Genomic DNA, 16206 nt, shown 5'->3' on the forward strand with positions numbered 1-16206 from the left:
CGCTTAGCTAGGATGTAAAAAAGGCAAAGGGGCCATCACTAAGGGGTTAAGGACTGTCTCTGCTAATATAACACTCATCAAAATACAATGTTCTGCAATAGTGAGGTGTTGCAGTGGATTATATAAGCAATCAAATGATTGCTAGTTCAAGTCCCTTTATTAACATCTTAGTGACCAGCCCATAGTGTTTTTATGTCCTGCCTAAGTGGGCCTAAATCCATGAGGACATAAAAACATGTGTCCTGCAGGGATTAATACCATGTGGGCTCTGAACATGACAGCTCCATGCTGTTGGTGCCTGCAGGTAGCCAACAGCATGGAGCTGTCATCCGGGGCAGTCCCCCCTGGCAATGCGATCGGCGCTATCCAATGGATTGTGCCGATCGCATAAAAGTTCAAAAAAGTTTTTAAAAAGTTAAAGATTCAGCTGCCTCATGGATCAGATGCAAGGGGGCAGCTGAGATTACTCACCCCGTCTGCCGCACTGCTTCCCGCTGTCCTGGTTCTCTGGGCCCTAAAGTCGGCCTTCCGTGCATGCGCGGCAGGCGGCACTACATCAGCCACATGTGCAGAAGGCCCAGTGCCATGGGAAATTTAAAAAATTCTTGTCTCCCGGCTCCAGTAGGTAGCTGGGCAGTAGATGTCAGCGGGGACTGTGGAGAGCGGTCCCTGGTACCGCGATTAACGGGGATCGCAGAAAAGTGAAAAACAGTTTTCAAAAAGTCAAAGTTCCACCTTTCCTCAAGAATTGGATCCATGAGAGAAGGTGAAAATACTCACCTCCCTTCCTCCATGTCCTCCTGCCGCTCTCGGGACCCACCGCTGGCTTCTGCGCATGCACTGATGTGGCGCACATGCGCAGAAGGTCGGTGAGCCCAGCAAATTAAAAAACCTCCTTGCAGCGGGCTGTCACAGAGAGCCAAATTCAGAGAGATATGACATGGGACTGCTGTATGCGGTTCCCAATCACATGATCACCGTTATCCATCGGATAACGGTAATCATACAAAGTTAAAAAGGAAAAAAAAAATAAGTTTAAAAAATTAAAGTTTCATCTCCCCATACGGATCGTATCCATAAGGGGAGGTGAAATTACGTACCCAAGATCCCCGGATTTGTTCCCAGATAAGATGTTGATCCGCGGACCTTACCCCAGCTTCGGCGCATGCGCCCGTCAGCATGATGGTGGACGCATGCGCAAAACTGAAGGATTGCCCAGGAAATTTAAAATCTCCCTGCTCCTGGGTAGCCAGGAGCCTGGAGATGTCACAGGGGGCCGCGGTATGCCGTTACTGGTCACGTGATCGCCGTTATCCAATGCATAATGGCGATCATGTAAAAGGTCTTTAAAAAGTGGAAGTTTCATCTCCCCTCACCGATGCGATCAGTGAGAGGAGATGAAACATCTTCTCGGAGGCTTCCGCATTTGAATCCAGATACGATTATCCTCCATGGACTCTTCAGGCTTCTGCGCATTCGCCTGACACATTGCCAGACACATTCGCAGGAGCCCAGGTAATTTGAAATCTTCTTGCTCTCAGCGACCAATGGTCACGAGATACAAAAGATGCAATATAACATTAGGCTGGTCTCACATGACCGGATAGGAAATTGCAGGTTCTGCATGCGCTTGATCAGCGGTAAACCACAGATCAATCACGTGCATTGGATTACACAATTCCCCCCAATTAGCGGGTCGGAATTACGTAATCTACTCGCAGAAAACAGAACACAGCATGTTATATTTTACTGCGGATATCTGCAACCTAGAGCTCATTGTGCTCTATCACCGCAGATTTACCCGCAGCCCATATACAAATACATTGTGTATGGGCTGCTGGTATCTGGGTCATCTCTAAGCGACGGTGCGGTGTGAGTAGGCAGTTATGCGCAGTACCTCAAGTGGCCGGGTCACGGCGGGTCTCACAGCTGGCATCCGCTATGGGCCTACGCAAGCGGATTCCACATACGGCCGTGTGAGCCCAGCGTTATTCAGAGTGCTACCTGTAATACGTAATTTACAAGAAGCTCCGGGAACGCTCGCCTTCCTGCAGTTCCAGGAGCAGCTTGTTGAGCGCACTTTGTATAAGATCGCCGCACCGCAGCAAGATTACAAAGCTTCACAGAGCGCCACTTTTTACACCCCATCCCTGCCGCTGAGGTCAAGAAATACCTCCAAAAAAGCATGGGAGGAGGGATATGCAGTTTTCTAGCCCCATGTGACCATTTCAACCAGTCTCCGAATTACCTAAGATTTAGGGAATGCCAAAAAATGGGGGTGGCGGGGGGTAGGGGGGGATTATTTTTAGGAAGTCAATTTTTTTTTCAGTATAAGTGGGCAATGAGGCCTTGAATTTATTCAGTTGTGCCCTGAAATCCAACGGGTGTTCCCTCCATTATGGGCCTAGCCATGGGGCCACAATGGGTGTGTTTCTGAACATTGAACAAACAGGGGTATCCATTTTGGGGTGAAAATTTTCATTCATATGCTTGCTGTACAAAAAAAACTTTTTAAATTGACACAATTGCCAAAAAAATGAAAATTGTATTTATTTTCTTCTGCTTTGCATAGATTCATTCAAAAACTGGGAGATCAAAATACACAGTACACCCCTAGATGAATTCGTTACGGGGTCTTGTTTTCAAAATGGGGTCATTTGTGGGGGTTCTCCATCAATTTGGCTGCTCAAGAGGTCTACAAGTGGGCAATGGGGCCTAAAACACTTTCAAGCAAAATGTCTGTTCTGAAAGCCACTGGCTGTTCCTTTTCATTTTGGGCCCCATTGTGCATACAAACATATAATTAAGGCCACATTGGGTATGTTTCTGAACACAGGACAAACGGGTATCTATTTTGGGGTGCCAGTCTTCATTTATATGTGTGCTGTACAAAAAATGTTTTAAAATGACACAATTGCCAAAAAAATGAAATTCGTAATTTTTTCATTCTGCTTTGCTTTGATTAATTCAAATACTGTGTTGTTAAAATACGCAGTACACCCCTAGATGAATTCGTTAAAGGGGTCTAGTTTTCAAAATGGGGTCATTTATGGGGGTTCTACATCATTTTGGCCGCTCAAGGGCTCTACAAGTGGGCAATGGGGCCTAAATCAGCTTCAAGCAAAATGTCTGTCCTGAAAGCCACCGCTGCTCCTTTCAGTTTTGGCCCCGTTGTGCATCTGAACAGATATGTATGTTTCTGAACACAGGACAAACAAGGGTATCCATTTTGGGATGAAAGTCTTCTTTGATATGTGTGCTGTACAAAAAAAACTGTTTTTAAAATGACATAATTGCCCAAAAAATGAAAAATCGTAACTTTTTCCTTCTGCTTTGCTTAGTTTCATTGAAAAACTGTGGGGTCAAAAAAAGCAGTACACCCCTTGATGAATTTCTTCAAGGGGTCTAGTGTTAAAAATGGGGTTATTTGTGGGGGTTCTCCATCATTTTGGGCGCTCACAGGCTTTAAAGGTGTGCAATGGGGACTAAATCACCTTCAAGCAAAATGTCTGTTCTAAAAGCCACCGGTTGCTCCTTTCATTTTGGGCCCCGTTGTGCATATGGACATAATATTAGGACCACAGTAGGTATTTTTCTAAACATAGCACAAACAGGGGTATCCATTTTGGGGTGCAAGTCTTCATTTATTTGTGTGCTATACAAAAAAACCTACCTCAGAAAAATTGCCCATGCCCAACCAAGAGGGCAGGTGAAACCCATTAATCGCTTTGGTTAATGTGGCTTAATTGGTAACTAGGCCTGGAGGCAGCCCAGTTAAAATAAAAATTGGTTCAGGTGCAAGTTTCAACGCTTTAATGAGCATTGAAACGTATAAAAATTGTTTAGAAAAATTATATGACTGAGCCTTGTGGGCCTAAGAAAAATTGCCCGTTCGGCGTGATTATGTGAGGTTTCAGGAGGAGGAGCAGGAGGAGGAGGAGGAATATTATACACAGATTGATGAAGCAAAAAGGTCCCCGTTTTTGATGGTGATAGAGAACGATGCTTCCATCCGCGGGTGCAGCCTACATATTGCTTAGGTATCGCTGCTGTGCGCTGGTGAAGAAGAGAAGTCTGGGGAAATCCAGGCTTTGTTCATCTTGATGAGTATAAGCCTGTCGGCACTGTCGGTTGACAGGCAGGTACGCTTATCCGTGATGATTCCCCCAGCCGCACAAAACACACTCTCTGACAAGACGCTAGCTGCAGGACAAGCAAGTACCTCCAGGGCATACAGCGCGAGTTCAGGCCACGTGTCCAGCTTCGACACCCAGTAGTTGTAGGGGGCAGAGGCGTCACCGAGGACGGTCGTGCGATCGGCTACGTACTCCCTCACCATCCTTTTACAGTGCTCCCGCCAACTCAGCCTTGACTGGGGAGCAATGACACAGTCTTGCTGGGGAGCCAGAAAGCTGTCAAGGGCCTTAGAGAGTATTCCCCTGCCTGTGCTGTACATGCTGCCTGATCTCCGCGCCTCCCCTGCTACCTGGCCCTCGGAACTGCGCCTTCTGCCACTAGCGCTGTCGGATGGGAAGTTTACCATCAGCTTGTCCGCCAGGGTCCTGTGGTATAGCATCACTCTCGAACCCCTTTCCTCTTTGGGAATGAGAGTGGAAAGGTTCTCCTTATACCGTGGGTCGAGCAGTGTGTACACCCAGTAATCCGTAGTGGCCAGAATGCGTGTAACGCGAGGGTCACGAGATAGGCATCCTAACATGAAGTCAGCCATGTGTGCCAGGGTACCTGTACGCAACACATGGCTGTCCTCACTAGGAAGATCACTTTCAGGATCCTCCTCCTCCGGCCATACACGCTGAAAGGATGACAGGCAAGCAGCATGTGTACCTTCAGCAGTGGCCCAAGCTGTCTCTTCCCCCTCCTCCTCATGCTCCTCCCCCTCCTCCTCAACGCGCTGAGATATAGACATGAGGGTGCTCTGACTATCCAGGGACATACTGTCTTCCCACGCCTCCGTTTCCAAGTGCAAAGCGTCTGCCTTTATGCTTTGCAGGGAACTTCTCAAGAGGCATAGCAGAAGAATGGTGACGCTAATGATTGCAGCATCCCCGCTCACCATCTGGGTAGACTCCTCAAAGTTTCCAAGGACCTGGCAGATGTCTGCCAACCAGGCCCACTCTTCTGTAAAGAATTGAGGAGGCTGACTCCCACTACGCCGCCCATGTTGGAGTTGGTATTTCACTATAGCTCTACGCTGCTCATGGAGCCTGGCCAACATGTGGAGCGTAGAGTTCCACCGTGTGGGCACGTCGCACAGCAGTCGGTGCACTGGCAGATTAAACCGATGTTGCAGGGTCCGCAGGGTGGCAGCGTCCGTCTTGGAGTTGCGGAAATGTGCGCAGAGCCGGCGCACCTTTCCGAGCAGGTCTGACAAGCGTGGGTAGCTTTTCAGAAAGCGCTGAACCACCAAATTAAAGACGTGGGCCAGGCATGGCACGTGTGTGAGGCTGCCGAGCTGCAGAGCCTCCACCAGGTTACGGCCGTTGTCACACACGACCATGCACGGTTGGAGGCTCAGCGGCGCAAGCCAGCGGTCGGTTTGCTCTGTCAGACCCTGCAGCAGTTCGTGGGCCATGTGCCTCTTCTCTCCTAAGCTGAGTAGTTTCAGCACGGCCTGCTGACGCTTGCCCACCGCTGTGCTGCCACACCGCGCGACACCGACTGCTGGCGATGTGCTGATGCTACTGACACATCTTGATTGCGAGACAGAAGTTGCGTTGGAGGAGGGTGGTTTAGTGGAGGAAGCATACACCGCCGCAGATACCACCACCGAGCTGGGGCCCGCAATTCTGGGGGTGTGTAGGACGTGAGTGGTCCCAGGCTCTGACTCTGTCCCAGCCTCCACTAAATTCACCCAATGTGCCGTCAGGGAGATATAGTGGCCCTGCCCGCCTGTGCTTGTCCACGTGTCCGTTGTTAAGTGGACCTTGGCAGTAACCTCGTTGGTGAGGGTGCGTACAATGTTGCAGGAGATGTGGTCGTGCAGGGCTGGGACGGCACATCGGGAAAAGTAGTGGCGACTGGGAAACGAGTAGCGCGGGGCCGCCGCCGCCATCATGCTTTTGAAAGCCTCCGTTTCCACAAGCCTATACGGCAGCATCTCCAGGCTGATCAATTTGGCAATGTACACGTTTAACGCTTGAGCGTGCGGGTGCATGGCGGCGTACTTGCGCTTGCGCTCAAACAGTGGCGCTAGCGACGTCTGGACGCTGCGCTGAGAGACATTGCTGTATGGGGCCGAGGACAGCGGAGGTGAGGGTGTGGGTGCAGGCCAGGAGACGGTAGTTCCTGTGTCCTCAGAGGGGGATTGGATCTCAGTGGCAGGTTGGGGCACAGGGGGAGAGGCAGTGGTGCAAACCGGAGGCGGTGAACGGCCTTCGTCCCACCTTGTGGGGTGCTTGGCCATCATATGCCTGCGCATGCTGGTGGTGGTGGCTCCCCAGCTGATCTTGGCACTACAAAGGTTGCACACCACTGTTCGTCGGTCGTCAGGCGTCTCTGTGAAAAACTGCCACACCGTAGAGCACCTTGATCTCTGCAGGGTGGCATGGCGCAAGGCGGCGCTTTGGGAAACAGTTGGTGGATTATTCGGTCTGGCCCTGCCTCTACCCCTGGCCACCGCACTGGCTCGGCCTGTGCCCACACCCTGACTTGGGCCTCCGCGTCCTCGCCCGCTTCCACATCCTCTAGGCCTACCCCTACCCCTCAGCATGGTGTATTACCAGTAGTGCAGAAACAGAACACTGTAATTAAATGTGCCGCTTATTGGCCTGTGGTTGGAGGCTGACTTCGCTTACCGAACGCACAGCAGAGCCAGGAAATAATTTTGTGCAAGCCTGCTGTAACACTTAGCTGGCTGCGTATGAATTAGGAGGACAACTACACCCAGCACAGACCCAGTACACTGAGGACAGTCACAGGCAGCCCAAATAGATTTTTTTCCCCAAATGTTTTTGGAAAGGCCCACTGCCTATATTCAATAAATATGTCTTCTGTCCCTGCGTCACCACTACTGGCCCTGGAGTATGTAAAATAACTGCAGACTTTTGCACTGTGGACTGGAATGTGATGTAACAGCCAACACAGAGCCAGGAAATTATTTTGCGCAAGCCTGCTGTAACACTTAGCTGGCTGCGTATGAATTAGGAGGACAACTACACCCAGCACAGACCCAGTACACTGAGGACAGTCACAGGCAGCCCAAATAGATTTTTTTCCCCAAATGTTTTTGGAAAGGCCCACTGCCTATATTCAATAAATATATGTCTTCTGTCCCTGCCTCACCACCACTACTGGCCCTGGAGTATGTATAATTACTGCAGGGCGCAATGCTCTGCACGGCCGATATACAAAAAAAAAAAATGTGCAACACTGCAAAAAGCAGCCTCCACACTACACACTACTGCACACGGTTTGATGTGGCCCTAAGAAGGACCATTGGGGTTCTTGAAGCCTAAAATACTCCTAACACTCTCCCTATAACAGCTCCGGCACCAACAGCACTTTCCCTCCTCTATGTCAGAATAAATCTGTGGTGAGCCGCGGGAGGGGCCGATTTTTATACTCGGGTGACACCTGATCTCGCCAGCCACTCACTGCAGGGGGTGGTATAGGGCTTGAACATCGCAGGGGGAAGTTGTAATGCCTTCCCTGTCTTTCTATTGGCCAGAAAAGCGCGCTAACGTCTCAGAGATGAAAGTGAAAGTAACTCGAACATCGCGTGGTACTCATCACGAGTAACGAGCATCTCGAACACGCTAATACTCGAACGAGTATCAAGGTCGGACGAGTACGTTCGCTCATCCCTAATAACATACCTTCCCACGGGAGTAAGCAACCATTCTCCCCTCTGGGCTGAGATAGGATCATCAACTAGTCAAGAAGCTAGTCACAGCTGAGTCTTTTTGATCCAAGAGATCATATCCCCGACCAGCTTAACCCTCTCCAATCCACTGTCTGACGTCTGAAGACATTAGGATTTAAGGCTGTAGAGTTCCGATGTTGGAAGACGTCCGTCGGGGTTCTCTTACTGTATATTGCCAGCCTCTCTGCTGTCAGAGCCTATCCAACGTGTCACCTCATGCAGTACTGGCTTTAACCAGCAGATAGCGCGGAAAAAGAGTAAGCCCCCTAGGAAAACCAGGATACAAATTGGATTGGAAAGGGTTAATAGTTTACTTGAAGTCAATAAAACAGACCCGATGCTGCTCTAGGAAACCCTCAAGCCATACCTGTGGGCATGTTTGAAATCCTCTATTTCATATGTTAAGAAAGACTAGGCCCATTGTGAGAGGAAAATGGCATTTATGTACATTCTGTTGGAGAAAGCCTAAATCACTGATCTATTGCAATGGTTAATTCAGGATAGATAGTCCTCTTACTACTGCAGGAGAAGGCCCATAGATCCACCTTTTTGTTTAAACAAAAATATTATGCCCTGGATAACCAGTGTAGTAGCTTATTAACCTACCTAGTTCACCAGAATTCAACATCTCCTCCAATAGTATGCATTAAATCCGACCAGATAGTGATTCTTCATGGCAGAGAGGCGATCAGGGCAAAATTCCAACAGTTTTATAATGAACTGTATGACACCAGAGCTCAATATTCACAAAACAAGTTTGGGGATTTCCTTGATAGCCTCCCCTTCCCAGTGCTCACTGCCGAGCACAAAGCTCCTTGCACACTGGGGGAATTGTCAGACGCATTGGCAGATAAGTCTAGGGTTAAATCACCAGGCTCTGATGGACTCCTGGTGGAGGTGTATGCAAAGTATCAAGACATATTGTTACTGATACTATTAGAAACATACAATGCAGCCTTGAAAGCAGGCTCCCTACCCACATCCTTCTATGATGCGATAATAATGCTTATTTAAAATCGGAAACAGACTCCCTAGACTGTGGCTCAATATTCCTGTTGCACATAGATTATAAACTACTGACAAAGGTGTTGGTCAGTTGCCTCAACCCAATAATCCTAGATCTAATACATCATGATCAAACTGGGTTTATGCCAGGGAAGTCCACACGGGAGAAAATTGGGCGCTTGGTTCTCTAGATGCTACAAAAGTTTTTGATTCTATCAAGTGGCAATACTTATTTTACACTCTTCAGAAATTTGGATTGGTAAGGCTTTTATTCAATGGATCTCATTAATCTATAACTCTCCAATGGCTGCAATATTGGTGAATGGCCTATGCTCTCCCTATTTCCGCCTCCACAGAAGTACAAGCCAAGGGTACCCTTTAACTTCCATAATGTTTGCATTGGCAATTGGGCCATGGGAAATAATGCTATGCGAGAGCATGATGTATAGAGGTATTGTTGTAGAAGGTAGGGAGGAACGTGTTACATTGTATGTGGATGACTTAATGGTTTTCCTATCAAATCCTGTTACAATGCTTTCGCATGCAATGGGCATTATAAATAGGTTTGGTAAATTTTCTGGCCTGAATATCAATTTGTCAAGTCTACCTTGATATCTCTCTCTCTGAAGAGCCCACTGTGGGACTCTCACTGACTTTCATAGGGAAGTTTAAATATCTAAGCATCCACATCTCTAATATCTCCAAAACGTCCCTGGACCTGAATATACATCCCCTAATAAACCTATTTAAGTCCAAATTTAAAGTATAGAGCTTTCTGCCACTCTAAGTAGTGGATTGAATAAATGTAATTAAGATGATAGTGCTACCCAAATGCCTTTACATTATGCAACAAACCCCAACATGGATCTCAAAGCATTAAGCTCTTTGATGTCTACCTTTTATATGAGGAAATTCATGCCTGCAACTGTACCTCTCTATACTCCAAAGGCCAAAGAAAGATGCAGGGGCATCCCTTCCAGACCTATTCTTATACTATATTTCTGGCCAGCTGATCCATCTGAAAAGCTGGGTGAGGGATAACCCACTGCCCAACTCAGTCACATCTGGCACACTACTTAAAAGTCACCAGGCTGTGGCACATATGGGAGTCACCCTCAGTGCTCTCGTGTAAAATGCTCCTAATACAAAAATTGGTTTTACAAATCTAGATACGGGCAAGAACCATTGGCCAATTCATAGATATTATAGCAGATACACTTCTGTGGCACAATCCTGGACTTCGAGAGATGCTCAAGTTACAAGACGACCATGGCTGGGAAGTTAGGGGCATATAGACTTTAGGAGATCTATATACTCTTAACTCTTTGCAATCCAATATTGGATTCAGGGTTTTCTAGGGGCTTTCTCTTTCTACCATTATACAATGGTCTCATCTGCTATCTAGAGCCAGTACTGTGGTATGGGACATGCTGTAGAAGCCCCCAAAAGAGAGCGGCCAATAATATACAGTAAGAATACCCTGCTGGACGTCTTCCGACATCAGAGCTGTACAGCCTTCAATCAGAATGTCTAAAAACGTCGAACAAAACGCTTTTAAAATCTGTGCACATGGGGGGCGTGGCCAACAGAGGCACCAGAACGGACGCTTTTGCTTAAAGGGGTTGTCCGGCCATAAACATTAGGTCTCATTACTTCTGTTTGCCAATTTCCATGCACTTTGTAATATACATTGTGCATGGAAAATGAAGCAAACAGAAGTTTTGGACTTACCTGAAGGGATGCCCCCCCCCCCTGTGTTGCTCCTCCGTCGTCCCTGGTTACCACAAGAATCTTCTCTTCTTGTCGGGCCGCAGCAGCTCTTGTCGGCGCGGGAACGAGCCCCTTCTCATCCGCGCATGCGCAGTTCTTCTCTCTGCAGCCGGGACCGATATACGATCTTCTTGTGTGCAGGGGGGGGGGAGGATGGAAGAGCCTCAGAGCAGGAACTGAGCTCCCGCCCCCTCTCTGCCTCCTTTCCGCCCCTCTGCACTATTTTCAATGAGGAGAGGCGGGGTGGGGGCGTGGCTAAGGGGCGAGAATTAGCCCCGCCCCCGTCTCGGCTCTCCCCATTGCAAATAGTGCAGAGGAGCGGAGAGGAGGCAGAGAGGGGGCGGGAGCTCAGTTCCTGCTCTGAGGCTCTTCCATCCTCCCCCCCCCCCGCACACAAGAAGATCGTATATCGGTCCCGGCTGCAGAGAGAAGAACTGCGCATGCGTGGATGAGAAGGGGCTCGTTCCCGCGCCGACAAGAGCTGGGCCGACAAGAAGAAAAGATTCTTGTGGTAACCAGGGACGACGGAGGAGCAACACAGGGGGGGGGGCATCCCTTCAGGTAAGTCCAAAACTTCTGTTTGCTTCATTTTCCATGCACAATGTATATTACAAAGTGCATGGAAATGGACAAACAGAAGTAATGAGACCTAATGTTTATGGCCGGACAACCCCTTTAAGGCTCCATTTTAAACAAGCTCAAAAGCAACTATAAGCGACAGAAGACGGAAGAAAACAACATAAAAGGACGTGGGAACTTACTGTGAACCCAGCGATGTCGAGGAGGAGGACGTCCAAAGCAAAACCAGCGAGGCTGGAAGACTTTTTCCCGGGCGCGGCACCCTCTCTAACATGGAGACGGGAGAAGACTCAGCCGGCGACCCTGCGCTGGAGGAAGTGCCGGAGGCTCTAGCCGATGCAGAAGCAGGTGAGCCGCGGGACATAGAGGAGATGACAGACACAGCAGGGAATCCCGCAGGCACCCTAGACACAGTAGCAGCAGCTAAGGATAGTAAAGAGGCCTGGGACAACACCAAACAGCTTAAGCAGACCAGGGGACATAAGATGGCTCCGGACACTCTGTCACTGTGCGCCCCATCCCCCACAGATAGTCCAGAAAAACAGAGACAAAAAATGACTGATGAAAGCAGTCCAACTAATCAAGATGACAATATTAATGCAAAAGAGAGTGGTTTGGCAAACCTGTCAGCCACAAACAAGCCTGCCTCAGAACTTTACATTAAAGAGATTGTAATGGCACTGCATGAAACCATTCAATCTGACATAAAGAGCTTAACTTCATATGTTGACAATTCAGTTCAAGAAGTCAAAGACCGCATGGGGAAAACAGAATCAAAAATGGGAGAATTGGTCAAATCCCACAATTCCCTGATAGATGCCCACTATGACTTGGAGGGCTCTGTAGCCAAATTACAACAAAAATTAACAGACCTAGAAGATAGGAACAGACGTAATAATGTCAAACTAAGAGGCGTCTCCGAAAAAGTATCAAACGCTGAAATCACAGGCTTCGTGATACGGTTTCTTCGAAAGATTTTGCCAGACATTCCAGATGAAGAACTAAAAATAGATCGAGCTCACAGGCTACCTCTCCCGAAATTCCTCAAAGCAAACACCCCCAGGAATATCATAGTGCGCATACATTTTAACAGCACGAAAGAGGCTCTTATGAACACCGTCAGAAAACTTAAGACACTTCCTAGCCCCTACTCTGATATACGAGTTTACATTAATTTATCTCAGGCTACTATGGAAGCAAGAAGAAGCTTTGCGGATGTGACATCAGCCCTGAGAGATGCAAACATCCCTTATAGATGGGGTTTCCCTACAAAAATTATTGCTACCAGAGCAAATTTAACCCACATCTTTCACAACCCCAACTCGGCTGCAGAGACCCTAAACACATGGGGCATCAAAGTCCCAAACCGCGTCAAGACCACCTCTGGACCATCCGCTCCTGATAAACCCGGAAAAACCTGAGGGCTGGACTGATCCAAAAGTCTTCCATCCTGTTCCACTAAACGGAACTTAACTCTTACATCCCATCTTAAAACAAGACATTTTGAGCTCTCTTGCTATGGTGACTTTACTCCCCAACCGAACCACAAGCATAAGCTTGTGCAAACGTTCACCCGAAGTTGTTAAACTTTTCGCCTTGATATTCATGCAACAAATATCTATTCACTTAAGAGCACCCCTTGCTTACTTAACCACAAGTTGCGTTGCATTTCTGTTGAGAGAGGGAAAGTGCTCTATACAAAGTAAGGTTGTTAAAACAGTCCGATATGCTGTTTTTGTGTTTCTTGTTTCTTGGCAGATACGCATGGATTCTATCACCTCCTCGCCTCCTCAGGTAACCTCGCATCAACAAGAAAATGGCTACAAAACTGATGTCATTAAACGCTAATGGCCTGAACACTCCCTTCAAAAGAAGCTCAGTGTGGAAGGAGGCACGACGTCTCGATGCAGAAATAGTATGTATCCAGGAGACACTCTTGCTGAATGCAGATAGTTTAAGGATGACCCACAAAAAATATCCTCAGATTATACTTGCCTGTGCTCCAAAAAAACACGCAGCTGTTTTAATAGCGTTTAAAGATACAGTCCCCTTTAAGATAGACAAACAAATATGCGACCAAAAAGGCCGATTTATAATATTGGTGGGCACACTAAAAAACACGCAAGTAACGATAGCCAACATACTGTATATGCTCCCAACTCAAAGCAAATACACTTTCTAAACAAAATCATAAAAAGAGTAGCTAAAGGCTCAATTATGATAAATGGCGATTTTAATTTAGTACCAGAAAAAAGCTTGGATACCACAAACCGCGAGGCGAGAGGAGGAGCGCTCTTGGGCGAATGGATAAAAAACAACACACTTTTTGACACGTTTAGATGTCTCAATGCTTCCGCCAGGGATTACTCCTTTTTTTCTGCACATCATAAATCTTTCTCTCGCATAGATTTATGCCTGGTAGACAAATCTCTTATTACTTCAGTAATTAAATCCGAGATAGGCACAATAACATGGTCAGACCATGCACCAATAATGACCTTCCTCGCACTTGGGAAAAATCATCATATCACCAAACTATGGAGAAATAACACATATATAATGAAAATACCTAAATTTCAAAAAAACATACAAGAAGCACTCGACGAGTATTTCACATTAAACAACACAGATGAGGTCAGCCCAGAAACAATTTGGACAGCCCACAAAGCCTACATGAGGGATATCCTTATTAAAATAGGAGCCAGATATAAAAAAGAAAAGTTATTAAAGACGGAAACGCTGTTAACCAAAATCCAAAATTTAGAAAAGCAATTACAATCCTCAACATCCCAACAACACTACAACAACCTATTCAAAACTAGACTAGAACTACGTAAAGTTCTACAAGGGGACCACGATAGGGAAATTACATCTCACCGAGCCAACGTATACGCTTCTCTCAACAAACCCTCAAAATGGATGGCAAATCTGATTAAAAGAAAAACAACAAAAACAAACATCCCGTTCATTTGGAACTCCAAAAAAAAAAAAAGAATGCAAAATAACCCACCCAAAACAAATATTGGAAGCATTTTGCTCCTTCTACAGCAAACAGTATAATCTTAAAGACGACCTACAACTCATCCACCCCAAGGCCGAAGGCATAGACAAATTCCTGAGCAAAATTAACTTACCTTTAATAAATAAAGCCCAAGTTGATAGACTAAACAACAACTGAAATAATGGACGCAATATCCTCCATGAAACAACAAAAGGCACCTGGGTCTGATGGGTTTTCGGCTGAATATTATAAGATGTTTTCAGGATCTCTGTCTCCCTGCCTAGAGAAGACTTTTAACTCAGCTATGGAGAAAGGAAGATTTCCTGAAGAAATGCTCCAAGCTACAGTAATAGTATTACCCAAACCCGGCAGGGAGCCAGACGACCCAGCAAATCATAGACCGATATCTTTACTCAATACAAATGTCAAAGTTTATGCAAAAGTATTAGCAAACAGGTTGCTTGACATACTCCCAACTGTAGTGCATTCTGATCAGGTCGGTTTTGTAAAGGGGCGGCAGGCTTCGGATGGCGCCAGAAAACTCCTTAACCTTATCCACTCTCTAAAAAACACAAGATCACCAACAGTAGTTATGGCCCTAGACGCTGAAAAAGCTTTCGACAGGGTTCACTGGAGCTACGCATTCAAAGTTTTAGAAAAACTTGGCATGGGGGAAGATATGATCCGCGCCGTCCGGGCCCTGTACTCCTGTCCGACAGCAAGGGTGATGGTGGACGGGGTCCTTTCCGACAAATTCCAAATAACAAATGGAACACGCCAGGGGTGCCCACTTTCCCCGATCTTATACGTCCTCATGGTGGAGCCGCTTGCTGAGCTAATAAGATCCCCCATCGATATAAGAGGAATTCCTCTGAATGCTCGCCAGCATAAAATCGGCTTATTTGCTGACGACATCGTCTTAACCCTGTCACCCTCTAGAATTTTGAGAGCTGCCTACCAGATGCTAGAACAATTTAGCGACATCTCATATTACAAGCTTAATGTTGATAAAACAACAATACTAGCCATAAACGTCCCAAAGGACCTAAAACACATAATCCAAACAGAGTTCGCCTTTAAGTGGGAAACAGATAGTATATCGTATTTGGGAACACTAATGACAGCAAATATAAATAAACTGGAAACAATAAACTTCACACCTCTCCAAGAAACAATTCAGAAGGAGCTCGACTATTTATCAAATATAAATCTGTCATGGCTGGGTAGGATCATGACTAGAGATGAGCGAACGTACGCGTCCGAGCTTGATACTCGTTCGAGTATTAGCGTGTCCGAGATGCTCGTTACTCGTGATGAGTACCACGCGATGTTCGAGTTACTTTCACTTTCATCTCTGAGACGTTAGCGCGCTTTTCTGGCCAATAGAAAGACAGGGAAGGCATTACAACTTCCCCCTGCGATGTTCAAGCCCTATACCACCCCCTGCAGTGAGAGGCTGGCGAGATCAGGTGTCACCCGAGTATAAAAATCGTCCCCTCCCGCGGCTCGCCGCAGATGCGTTCTGACATAGTTTAGGGAAAGTGCTGTCTTGGTGGAGTTGCTATAGGGAGAGCGTTAGGAGTATTTTAGGCTTCAAGAACCCCAACGGTCCTTCTTAGGGCCACATCTAACCATGTGCAGTACTGTGGAGGCTGCTTTTTGCAGTGTTGCACTTTTTTTTTTTTTGTATATCGGCCGTGCAGAGCATTGCGCCCTGCAGTAATACTCCAGGGCCAGAAGTGGTGGTTAGGCAGGGACAGAAGACATATATTGTGAGGCAGGGACAGAAGACATATTTATTGAATATAGGCAGTGGGCCTTTGCAAAAACATTTGGGGAAAAAAATCTATTTGGGCTGCCTGTGACTGTCCTCAGTGTTCTGGGTCTGTGCTGGGTGTAGTAGTCCTCCTAATTCATACGCACCCAGCTAAGTGTTACAGCAGGCTTGCGCAAAATTATTCCCTGGCTC

This window comes from Eleutherodactylus coqui, chromosome 2 (genome assembly GCF_035609145.1).
Source record: "Eleutherodactylus coqui strain aEleCoq1 chromosome 2, aEleCoq1.hap1, whole genome shotgun sequence".
NCBI classification, from domain to species: domain Eukaryota; kingdom Metazoa; phylum Chordata; class Amphibia; order Anura; family Eleutherodactylidae; genus Eleutherodactylus; species Eleutherodactylus coqui.